General features: G+C 44.3%; 1 protein-coding gene across 1 annotated transcript in view; it reads right to left on the reverse strand.

Annotated features, from left to right (window-relative positions):
* The window catches only part of TXNRD1 (thioredoxin reductase 1), a 53411-nt gene extending 46361 nt beyond the window's left edge, over positions 1-7050 (reverse strand). The window contains exons 1-2 of the mRNA XM_045826379.1: positions 6894-7050; positions 5399-5508 (exon numbers count right to left, since the gene is read on the reverse strand). The gene's annotated coding sequence lies outside the window, so the exon portion shown is untranslated. The remainder of the gene's footprint in view (positions 1-5398; positions 5509-6893) is intronic.
* Between the last annotated feature and the right edge of the window lie 4738 nt (positions 7051-11788).

Below are 11788 nucleotides of genomic sequence, written 5' to 3' on the forward strand. Positions count from 1 at the left end.
AGAACCTTTCAGGTTGTAACAGCAATTATCAACTCTCTGGGGACACCTTAGCAGTGACCAGGAAGATTGTTTTGATGGATGAGGTGCAGGAAAGGACCCAGTGTGTGGCTTTCAAAGGAGGCAGCCTGGAAGGAACGCTGCTGTGGAGGCCTGAGTTCAAATCAAAACTGTATCAGTTTCCACTTATTTTCTTCAGTGTGAATTTCCCCAATTGTAAAATGAGTCTAGTGAATGTGTTCTCTGCCATGTAGAGTGGTTGTGACTCTCAACAAAAAACCACATACGAACACTGCAGGCAGATGCATTCTAACGTACACACACTGCCCCGCAGACTTGTGTGAGAGATAAGAGAGTGCCTAGCTCAATGTCGGGAACACAGGTACTCCATAAATCATAGCGAAGTAGACGTGATCTGACTTGCTTCTCCACTGACCTGACACACGTGCTCAGGCAGCTGAAGGTGGACAACACGGCCATCGTACAGCTCTTCGAAACTCTGAACTGCTTCACATGCTTCCTAGACTCCCTCCTGAGCATCTGAGGGCTTGGTCTCTGACGAAGACTGCCCACCTTCACAAAATCGGCATCTTATAGCTAAACACCTTACTTCAGTGAGTCTCCTATAGCCATGGTCCATCCACTCAACAAATACTAACCGAAGGCATACTAGTTGTTAAAACAGAGAAGATATAAAACTAAATCATCTCTGTCCTAAAGGAAGCTAAATTTAGTAGGCACAGAGGAATGCAGTTCCACTCAGCAAGCATCTAATGAATGAATTCCAAGTGGCCGGAGCTATGCTAGGAATACCAAGATCTGCATGGAGTCAGCCCTGAATCATGAGCACCCACCACACTCGGGAGATCAGGCGTGGATCCCAATGGCAACAACACAAAGCCTAGTGCCAGAAGCGTGAGTATATCTGAGTGAACTTTATACACAGGCCTGGGTTCCATTCCTGGCTCTGCCACTTAATTACTATGTACTGGGCATACTCCTTAAATTCTCAGGGCCCATTTTCTCATATGTAAAACTGGATGATAACTCACCTCCTTCATAAGATTACTGTAAGGATTTAATCAAGTAAGTATTACAGTGCTGAGAGTCTTTTGCATAGTAAGGCATTCAATAAGTGATAGCTATTATCATTAATAGGCATGTCTTAAATATTTGCTGAGCTCCATCTAATATAGACCTGGGATCACAGGCACAAAGAATACAACTAATGCTCTACTTTTGATATAGAAGCCAAAAAAAATCATTGGTGGGCTCCCTCCTTTTCCACAGAGAATTTATGGAAGTGCTGTGGGAGGACAGAGGGGGGAAAGAACGGGCAACTCTGGCCTTGTACTCTAAAACAGGCCGTGGGAAAAGTGAGTTTGAGCAGGAGGAACTCAGGAAATGAAATAAAGAGCAGAATGAAAAAGGGAAATTTGAGGGACTCTAGCTGTAACAGCATTGCCAGGAGCTTCCTGTAGGTAAGGGAGCAGAGCAGAAGGTAACCAGAGAAGTAGGTGGGGCCGCAATCTCTGAGGCCAAAACACCAAACTAAGGGATGTGCACGTGAGCACGGATGCAGATCTGGGGGCAGCAGAGAAGCAATCAGAAAGGTGATTCTGACAGCTAATGCACGGGAAAGGGAAAGAGATCAGAAGTGGAAAGCAAGTTAGAGACTGATGAAATGGTTTGAGCAAGAGGATGTGAGCAGCTGAAGCAGCCTGGGCAAAGCTAATAGAGGTGGCAGGCACGTCCATGGGAAACAGGCCCTGGTAAGTGGACAGACAGGACAGGTCAGGAAATCTGAGCCCCGGACCACCAGAATAGTGACGTACTGTAAAAGAACAGCTACACAGCAGAAAATGGTTTGGGTTCTCACTGGGTTACAGTGGGAGGAGCGGGCACTGGGTCTCAACATGGATTCACAACCAGTAAAACTCTGACTATATATGATCAGCACCAGATACATTCATTTGCAGACTTAACCATCTATGCCCCCTTTAAATTGTGTTAGTCTTGACGCTTTCCTTATTTTTAAGTAAATCAGAGCCTGTTCTCGCCCCTCATCTTCAAAGCAGTCCTTCGATTCTCCTCAGACCTCAACCTTAAGTAGGCCAGAAGCAGGGACACTGCTCATCACCACCCTTCAGCGGACAGTCCTGTGGCAGGAGTGCCACCACACTTGCCACCAGCCAAGGGGACACTTCTCTCTTTTCCCTGCACCCAGTTGTTAATTCTGGGCTACAAGAGAGGCACCTGAAGAGAAATAAACCCACTCAAGGAACTTCCTGGTGGCTCTCCCCCCACCCCCACACTTGGGGTTTCTGGGTTTCCTTCCCAGAGAATTAAAAGGAAGTTACAGACCAAAAAGGTAAGCATTATCTGGTCCCCTTTTCTCAGTACTTCCTCCAACAAACAAGTTTACACTTCTTCTAAAAGTTTTCAAGGTATTTAGATGTCCTGGGAGGGAAAGAAGAAGGGACAGATCCCAGATGGAAATGTCTCAGAGGAAAGAATCTGAAGAAATAAAGTTTTCTGCCAGTTTCGGTACAATATTAAGAGAGAAAGGGAATGGCTGGAGAGTTACTAAATTCTCACTCACCTCCTGGTGTCTGTTCAGTTAAGACTCTGGTTTCTGGAAACTGCAGAAGTTAGACTTGGAAGAAGGAGACGTGCCTTTGTTTCAATGCCCACCCCACCTCACGGGGCTGGAAAACGGGGCTATCTGACTGCTACAGGATCACCTCTGAGCTCCTCCCACAACTGTCTCCGCAATTCACCTGGATTGTTCATCATGCACTGATGTGTGTCTGTCATCTCTCCCATTATTGCTTCGAAGAAATTAACTCCCATGTTGCCAGTTTTAGCCTTATCTCCCAAAACTAGTTCCCCAAACTGCTTAAGTCTAAGTAAGTCCAGAACTTAGTATTCCAATAAGCACTTTTTCATTCACTTTGCTTTTCTCTATTTCACCAGAGTGGTTTCAACACTCTGGAATCCTGGAAACACTGATTTACATACTGGGTTCCCTATAAAGAATACTTGCAATCCTGCCCTTAAGAACTAAAATGTTCATGAAAGCCAGGTGTCCTCGAACAACAGGAGCTCCATTTATAGTTCTCTGAACTTAGTAGCTCTCCAATTCCAATTTTACACATCAACATACAAGTCCTAACATATTTCCCTATTTTTCTGGTCAGGTATAAATTGTTCCCTACTGAGTTATCATTTGCTATCTTCTAACTATTGCATTTTGGGTGTCAAGAGTAGTCCTTGGTTTTCCCTACTTCTAACTATTTACCAACTGATCCTGACCAAACTACCTTATGCATTAAAGTAAGTCCCAAATTTGGTTATTGATCATAAGAATGACTTGAGGGGGCTTGCTAAATACATACATACATACATACAGACAGGCAGATTCTAGCCCCTTCCAGAGGGTTTACTCAGCAAGGCCTCAGGTACAGCCCAGGCGGGCATGTTTAATAAGCACTCCAGAGGATTTGGTGCAGTGATCCAAAGACCACTGTTTTTCGTAACACTTTTAAACACTTTCCTGTAGGTAGTCATCTAAGCTCATCAGTTTCTTCTAATAGGATTCTCACTCCCATATCTCCTACAGTAAGTGCATTAAAAGCAGGGTGAGTTCTGTTGCTGCTGTTATTGAGGGGGAAGGGAGACAAAGGAAGAGATGAGGAGAAAGGAGAAGCAGACTTTTTTTAAAAGTCCCCTCTCCATAATCTATGCTACAATCAGAGTATGAAATCTTAACCTTTTTTAAGGTGTGGACCTCAAGATTTTAACACTAATCCTGTAAGCACTCAATTCTCCACTAAATAAATGCCTTTCTCCACTCAAGCCCAATATTCCCTAAAGAATTTCAGAACCCACCATTTAGCCCCAAATATGGGCAATATTTGGCTGGAAATTCACAAACATTTCAAACCAGCAGTTCTTACCAGTAGTCTCTTCCTCCATTCTTTAGTACTCACTAAAAACCAAAAATAAACCAAACAATACAAAGCTGAATGGTAAGTCTACTTAAAAGAGATGTGCCAAATGATCTAATTATAAGTTGATGGTGTGCGTGCCATTCATGGAATTGCACTTCCCCAAATGGCTGGAATGACCTGCGATCACATGGAATTGAAAACATCAGATCATATCAATAAAATGGGTCCAAAGCTCATAAACAGTAATTCTTTTTACTCCCACTGAAGTTAAAACCAGGACCATCTGTAGAATTTATATGACGATCAAATAACTTGTAAGTGCAATTTTTATGACACAGGTGGAACACAGAGATCAATCAGACAGGAAGGAATATTAATAGATCTTTGTCTTATTTTCCCTGCAAACTAAAGGTCTGAGTAATACAATCGTTTTAAATCAAGCCTTATTAGCTCTTTATTTTCCATTAACTTGCTATTTGTCTTTGAAGTCTACCTCCATTTCCTATGCCCATTTTTCAAAAACGTACATGAAAGTCTTTTAGAAAAAAAGGTAACTAAAAATGCAAATCAGTTGCTAATATCCTTCCTAAAGAGACACACATCTAAATAGACTTTACAAGTAACTGAGGCCTCAGGTTTACTTTCTCAGAAGGAAATGTTCGAGTTCCATTTCTTAAAAATTACATAAGCCACAAACAGACAAGGACAAAAAAAATAATTAGCAGAAATCAAAGAGGTATCAAGCTGATGGGATTATGAGGCTTTCTAACCTGGTAACCAACCAGACCTGATGTAGATCATCCATGAAACTACATCCCCCTAAACAGGCAGCCAGCCTCTTGGTATTCTGCCAGTGCCCTAGGCCATGACCCATTCACCCCTCAGGGGATGGAGCAGTCAAAGGAAACCCTTCTCCCTCTTCCCTCCACCCAAGTGTTAACCCTGGGTTACAAAAAAAGACACCTGGAGAGAAATAAACCCACTCCAGGAACTTCCTGGTGGGTCTCCCCTACACCTAGGGTTTCTGGGTTTCCCTCCCAGAGAACGAAAAGGAAGATAGAGACCAACAAAGATAAGCATTTCCTGATCCCCTTTTCTCAGTACTTCCTCAAACAAGTTTACACTTTTAGAAGTTTTCAAGTTATGTAGATTACTGGGAGGGAAGGAGGAAGGGACAAGAGGAGGAAAAGGACACTCAATAACTCACTTTAAAAAATGAAAATAGTTACACATACCCTTCCCCAGTTCAGACATTTACCCAACGTTTCATCAACTTGGACTAACACGTGACCTAGCCCCTGTGCGTTTCTGGGTCTTGTTCTAAGGATGGGCTCCCTCTGAAAGTTCGTTCACGTCCATCCACCCTGGCTTTGAAAGTTGGTCTGCGACCACGCTGGGCTCCTTCCCAGCTCAGGCGGGCGAAAGAAACGTTCGTGACTCCCACCTACCTTCAGGGTTGGACCATAGCCGCCTAGCTTTCTCCGTTTCACAAACACCACGGGTACGTTGGTCTCCGAGGTCTGCTCGGCCAGCGCTCGCTCGAGGCCCAGCCCGTCCTCTGTGGCACAGAAGCAGAGAGGGGAGCGGGTCAGGCTCCCCGCCCAGAGCCGCGGCGGGAAGTACGCGGCGGGGGCGGGGGCGGGGCTTCCGCGCCCCAAGGGCGCGCCCCCAGGCCACCCGCACTTGCCGCCTTCCCCGCAGAACAGCGCCACCCGCCCCAGCCCTCACAGCGACCTAGGCCTGGGCTCAGGCTCGGACCCTGGGCCGGGTCCACTGCGCAGAAGCCGGAGACACGAGGTCAAAACGCCAGAGATCCGTCCGGATTCAAATCGTGGCAAGTCTCGCTAAACTTACACCTCCGCCTTTCCCAGTAATTTCGGAATTCGGGAAAGCCTCAAAAAGGAGGCTAAGGAACGATGATCTCAGCTTTTATAGAACACCTCCTAACTTAATCTTCCTTTGAATACTGCATGCATACAGAATGCCAAAATCCAACTTCCAATGTTTCTTTGACATTTGAACCCATGGGGCAAAATTACAAACACTCTGCCCACTTAGAGTTATCTATTTAAGAACCTTGAAGCAATACAATAACACCCTACACGACATAGGGGGCCTTATGGTCCAGTTTTACAGGCGAACTCGGAATGAGTCAGTGACAACTAAAAATAGCTCCAGTTACGCTGACATCAGGTCCATTTATGAGACAAAAACCAGACCACCACTCAAAAGTATAGTTGTTTGATAATAATGGTAACAGCAGCTAACACTTCTGTGGTGTTTTGCACATATGAACACAATCTTCACAACTACCTTTTTCAAGTGGGGCCTATCAGGTCCCTTTCACAGATAGGGAAACTGAGGCACAAAAGCTAATTTGCCCAAGGTCACGCAGCTGGTCAACCGCAGACCCAGTATTCACATTCAGGCAATGTGGTGCACGATTTTATCTGCTCTCCTGTAATACCTGATACAGTCCGATAAAAGCGCTGGTTCCACTCTTAGCTGTCCCGTTTAATTGCCTGGGGCAAGTCATAGGATTCTGAGCCCTAAACATGGAAATACATATAACTTGCCAACGTTTCAGGATTTCTGAGGATTCAATGGTGTGAAAACTCCTTAAAAGGCATCCTTAAATTGTTACACTCTCTTAATGCTGTCCAGGATCTGTCAATCCATTTCACTACCTACGTTTCAAGACTTGTGCACCAAGAAACGATACAAAAACCCATTTTCTCGGATAATTTTGCGAGGGAACTGTCTCTACAAAGAGCTAGAGAAAAGAAACCACCAGGGGGCCGGTATCACCTACCACATGCTAAGCTTTCACTAACCCAGAGGAAACAATGAAAGCTGCAAAGCAGCTCACTTGCCTCAGAAAAGCCTCACCCCCACTCAGACACGCCTTAAAACGTCTCCCCTTCCCCTGCATTCAGCACGCACCGGGCAGGCGGAGGTTCACGTCCCCGGCGAGCTCACAGCCTGAACGCTCAGTCAGCCCAAGGCTTCAGGCTCTTCTTCAGGTTCCCCACGCCTTCGGCTCGGATGCAATGCGGGACTGAAGCAAACAGGGGAACGGGCTGCTGAGTCCTAGTGGCTAGGAGAAGCCACGCCCTCGTCTGAGCTGAACGGGTGGGCCGTGAGCCAGAGTCAGAATGACAAAGCAAAAATCCACTCCTCGTGCAGCGCTGGCAACCTACGCCAATGGCTTAGCTAACTAGGATCCCCTAATTGGGTGACGCCACATCCTCTTCCTGCTCATAGCGCCCCCCAACCCAAGAAAAGAGCAAAAACAACTTAAGGAATATTTGAAACTAGAACCCAAAATAAGAGTGTGTTTTAAGTGAACAAAACTGGACTGTGCCCTGAGGCAGTGACTCCAGAACTTTGCTGCCGGTTGTAATCACGGGAGGATCTTTAGAAATGCTGGCGCCTGCCTCCCACCCCCAGCTATTCTGTTGTAATGGGTGTGGGGTGCGACCTGGGCATCTGGGTCGTTTTTGGTTTTTTTTTTAACTCCTTGGGTGATTCTAGTGGGCAGCAAAGTTGGGGACCCATTGCCCTCAGGTAATGTATTAGCCTGGAGGAAGTTAGTCATCAGGCTTTTAAAAGAAAACATCTAGCCCACCCTGACTAATCCTGAAAAGAAGTGAGCATATTCCCCTGCTCTCAGTCATATTCTCACTCAGCATCTTGTGCACATAGCTAGCTATGAGTATTTTCTGAGTAAGGAAGTAAATGAATGCCTTCCCCTCGTCTTTGTCTGCCTACTGCCGGGCTGAAGCACACTCAGGTGAACGGGTTCTTATGGCTTTAAGAAATCACACCTGTGACCTGGCAGACACACACAATCCACTTTTTTGAGCTCCTTCCAATCCTCTCAGCTTTTGAATGCACACACACACACACACACACACACACACACATACACACACACACACCTGACACTCCCTGCATGATAACCACCATGCATTTCCGTGGGAGCACACCTCACCTGATTGGGGTCCTTAGAACAGAGGATGGGGCTAGCACACAGGTGTTCAGGGAACAATGTGAACTAAGGAGCAAAGGATGAAAAATGTGCCGGAAAGAAAGCTGGGAGAAAACAATTTCTGTATTAACCATTTTATAGGCCTTAGGTCATTTAATCTATACAATAACAGCCCGTGAACCTGGATCATAAACTCCTCCTTCTTGAAAACACATAGAAACTACAGCTTATTTCGAAAGTATGTCTTTGGAGAGGGACTTTAAAGTCATTTAACTTGAAATAAAGTACTAAAAGCAAGTGATAAGGATTGATTTCTAAGAACCCTCCCTGTATGACAGACAGGTCAGTTACTGGAGTTAATATTTTCTAAAAGTATACCAGAAAAGGCTAGGTAAGGTATTTTAACCTCAGACTATTCATAAATGAGCAAATGACAGTACAAATCCCTAGAGTAGCTTCAGGTAGTTATTTTTTAAGTAAAAAAAAAAACACACCATTTTTTAAAACCTTCACTTTTATTTGAGGTCCTTCTTGCCACCACTAAGGGCCCAGAGGCCTCACCCTTGTTACAAAATAGAGACCACTCCTTAGTTCTATTTAGTTGCTGGTTAATGGAAGAAGTTCCTCATCTCCCACATCTTCCATGATGCAGCATTTGTTCTAGTCATACATCTTATTCTCTTACCTGGGCTTATGTTATACCCTCTGCCTGAATTATCTTCCCTCCCTGAGCAAAGCCTGCTTATTCAAAGTCTTCTCTGTGTCCCATTGTCTTTGCATGTCATAGCAAACATTTGTTCTTTCATTCTCACGTGAAGTCCCGGGTGCCTATCCCTTCTCTTTAGCTCTGGATGGCATATAAGCCTCAATTGCCCTATTGTCTTTGGGCCTCATTTTTATGGGGCCACTGTAAATATGAAATTAAACTTGATTGTCTCCCATTAACTTGTCGCATCTTAATTTAATTCTTAAACCAGCTAGAAGACTCTGCAAGAGTAGAGGAGAAATTTTTCCTCCCTGACACAGGCCAAGAAAGATATAAGAATATGGTGCTTGCGCAGAGACCACAGTATAGTGAGGGAGGGACCCATGAGAATATTGAGGGGATCTTTACAAGCAGAGGAAACAGAAAGGGCCCAAGCCCTAAACTGAGGGCCTGTTTTCTTTGACTTGTCCAAGGACCTACAAGGGAACCAATGTGTCTGAAGTTCAGTGAGTGAGAAATAAAGTAGTAGACAGTAAGATCAGAGGAATAAGCCAGGGGTCAGATCCCAAAGGCCATAGTTATGTCTTTGGATTTCATTCTCAATGTGATAAGAAGCCAAAGTGTCATGAGAGAGGACTGATCTATTTTGTATCTTAAAAGCACTGCTCTGCTGTGGGAAGAATTGACTAAGGGGGCTGAGACTCAGAGTGGACAAACATAACCGGTTAGGAAGTTACAGTGGTGGTCCAAGCTAGAGATTACAGGGCTTGGAGTAGTGAGGTGAGATGATATATTATTTGAAGGTAAAGCAAATATGTTTTGCAGATGAATGGAATGAAGGATGCAAAAAAAAAAAAGTAGAATTAATGATGACACCAGAGTTCTGGTCTTGGCAACTGAATAAATGGAGGCACTTTTTAATGAAAAAGGGAAACATTTGGGGAGGAGGAGAAAAGATGGGAATGGAAGAGATGGAAAGCAATAGTTTGGGACAAATGCATAGTGTGGTTTCAGAGACCTATTGTTACCAAATGGAGATGGTGGATAGGCAACATCCGGAGTTCAGGGGAGAAGTCAAGGCTAGAAATAAAAACTTGGGAGTCCAATGCAAAAGATATTTACTTCCATGTATATCAGTGAGCGTTATCTATTTAAAAAACAGTAGGATATATGTATAGATATAGATAAAGGTTTTTATAATTGGCTTTACAGTACTGTGGGGCTGGCAAGCCTGAAGCTACAGGACAGGCCAGCAGGCTGGAAAGTCCAGCAATCTTAATGTTGCAATCTTGAGTCTTAGGCAGTCCAGAGGCTTAATTCCTTCCTCTTTGGGGGACCTCAATCTTTTCTCTTAAGGCTGTCAATGAAAGAACACCCAGCCTACGAAAAACTCTTATACGAGTTTATTTGAACCAAACTGACAGCAATTGTCCAGAAGCAAAATCTCAACAGATTGAGAAAATGCTCAGAAGAATGGCTGCTTTACAGCTTGTTTTATATACAAGAACTAAAGGGGGAAAACAGAGGGGGGTTACATTAAATCCATTGATGGTGGGTTAGGGAGGCAGGAGAGAGCCAAGCTTGGAAATCTCTGAGACTGGGTAGAAAGTAAAACGGAGAGACACGTATTTCTTTTACATCTGTGGACATGGGACAGTTGACATTTTTAGCACACAGAGATGGTATTTGGGCAACAGCATAAGAATGTGGTGTTCTGCAACCTCATGCTCTCGTGGCAGATTGTGCCTGAGTGCCCTGCAAAGAGGAGATTACTCTGACATTCCAAAGGCATGTTATCTTAGATGCAAAAAGATAACAGACAGGCTCACTTTCTTAAAGACTGACTTTTGTCAAGGAGGCTTGTGGCCTAGGACGTGACTACCTGCCATGACTCACCTTTAGTCAGGAATTTTTATGTTCGGACCATCCCGTGGGTGGTTATTTTCAGTCTCTGAGTTTGTGAAGTCTGCCATGCAGGTCTCTCCTGACCTTGTCTGGTTAGACAGGTGGCCCCTTTTTCATCCACAAAGCCTACACTGATTGGATAAAGCCCACTCACATCACAGAGGGAATGTACCCTACTCAAAGTCTACTGATTTCAATGTTAATCACATGGGAAAATACCTTCATAAGCAACATCGAAACTAGAATTTGACCAAAAAAAAAACTCAGCAAAAAACTTGGCACCAACTTGACACATAAAATTAACCATCACATCATGGGAATAGATTAAATTGCCAAGGAATTAATATATCGTATTTACAAAAATGAAGATGGTCCAGGACTGAGCCCTGGCAGTGTGCAAAGGGGAAGAGTCCAGCGAAGGAGCCTGAGAAGGAGCCAGAGGGGGGCAGGAAAAAAACAAGAGAGTGCGATGTCTCAGAAGCTACCGAAGAAGTGCTCCCCAAAGGGGGAAGATCAACTCTATCCGGTGCTGCCAAGAAATCCTGCAACATAAGGATGGAGCCAAGGGAGTCATTGCTGATTTTTATGAAAATGACAGGGGGAAGAAAGCCTAATTAAAGGAGATGCAACAAGAAACAAAAAACAAAGAAGTGGAGGTGGTACCTGGAGACAACTCTTTCAAGAAGTTTTGCTATAAAAACAGGTAAGTGGGGAAACAGCTGAAGAGGGATGGGAGATCAAGGCGGGTCTGTTGTTTGTGTCCTAAGGGGGAAGTTACTGTAGTATGTTTTTATGCTGAAGGAACGATCCAGCAGAGGGAAATTTGGCGATTTCCAAAGAGGAAAGTAGGAAGAGCAGATCATCACAGAAGCAAAGTCCTTTGAATATACATCTGTTGTGCAACATAGACTTTGATGTCAAATCTAGATTCTATCCTTGATTAGAGAATGGAATCATCAAGTTATTCAGTCGTTTAGCTTCGTCATCCTCTTTCTCCAAGCCCCTGTGGACCTCCTACCTCTTCGTTTCACCCAGATCTCTGGATGTCTATGCCCCAGGCCTTAGGTCTTTCTAAATCTCTTTAATTACCAAACCACAGGGCTTTGCAAACTTCCCGTCATTCATCAAATCTTAGTTCAGACATGCCTTCCTTGAGGAAACCATCACATAAGTCAAATCCCCTTATGAAATGCTCCTGTGTTACTATGTATTATTTCTACTTAATACATACCAATT

Source organism: Phyllostomus hastatus, unplaced genomic scaffold (genome assembly GCF_019186645.2).
Source record: "Phyllostomus hastatus isolate PE091 unplaced genomic scaffold, TTU_PhHast_1.1 phas_scaffold_755, whole genome shotgun sequence".
NCBI classification, from domain to species: Eukaryota; Metazoa; Chordata; class Mammalia; order Chiroptera; family Phyllostomidae; genus Phyllostomus; species Phyllostomus hastatus.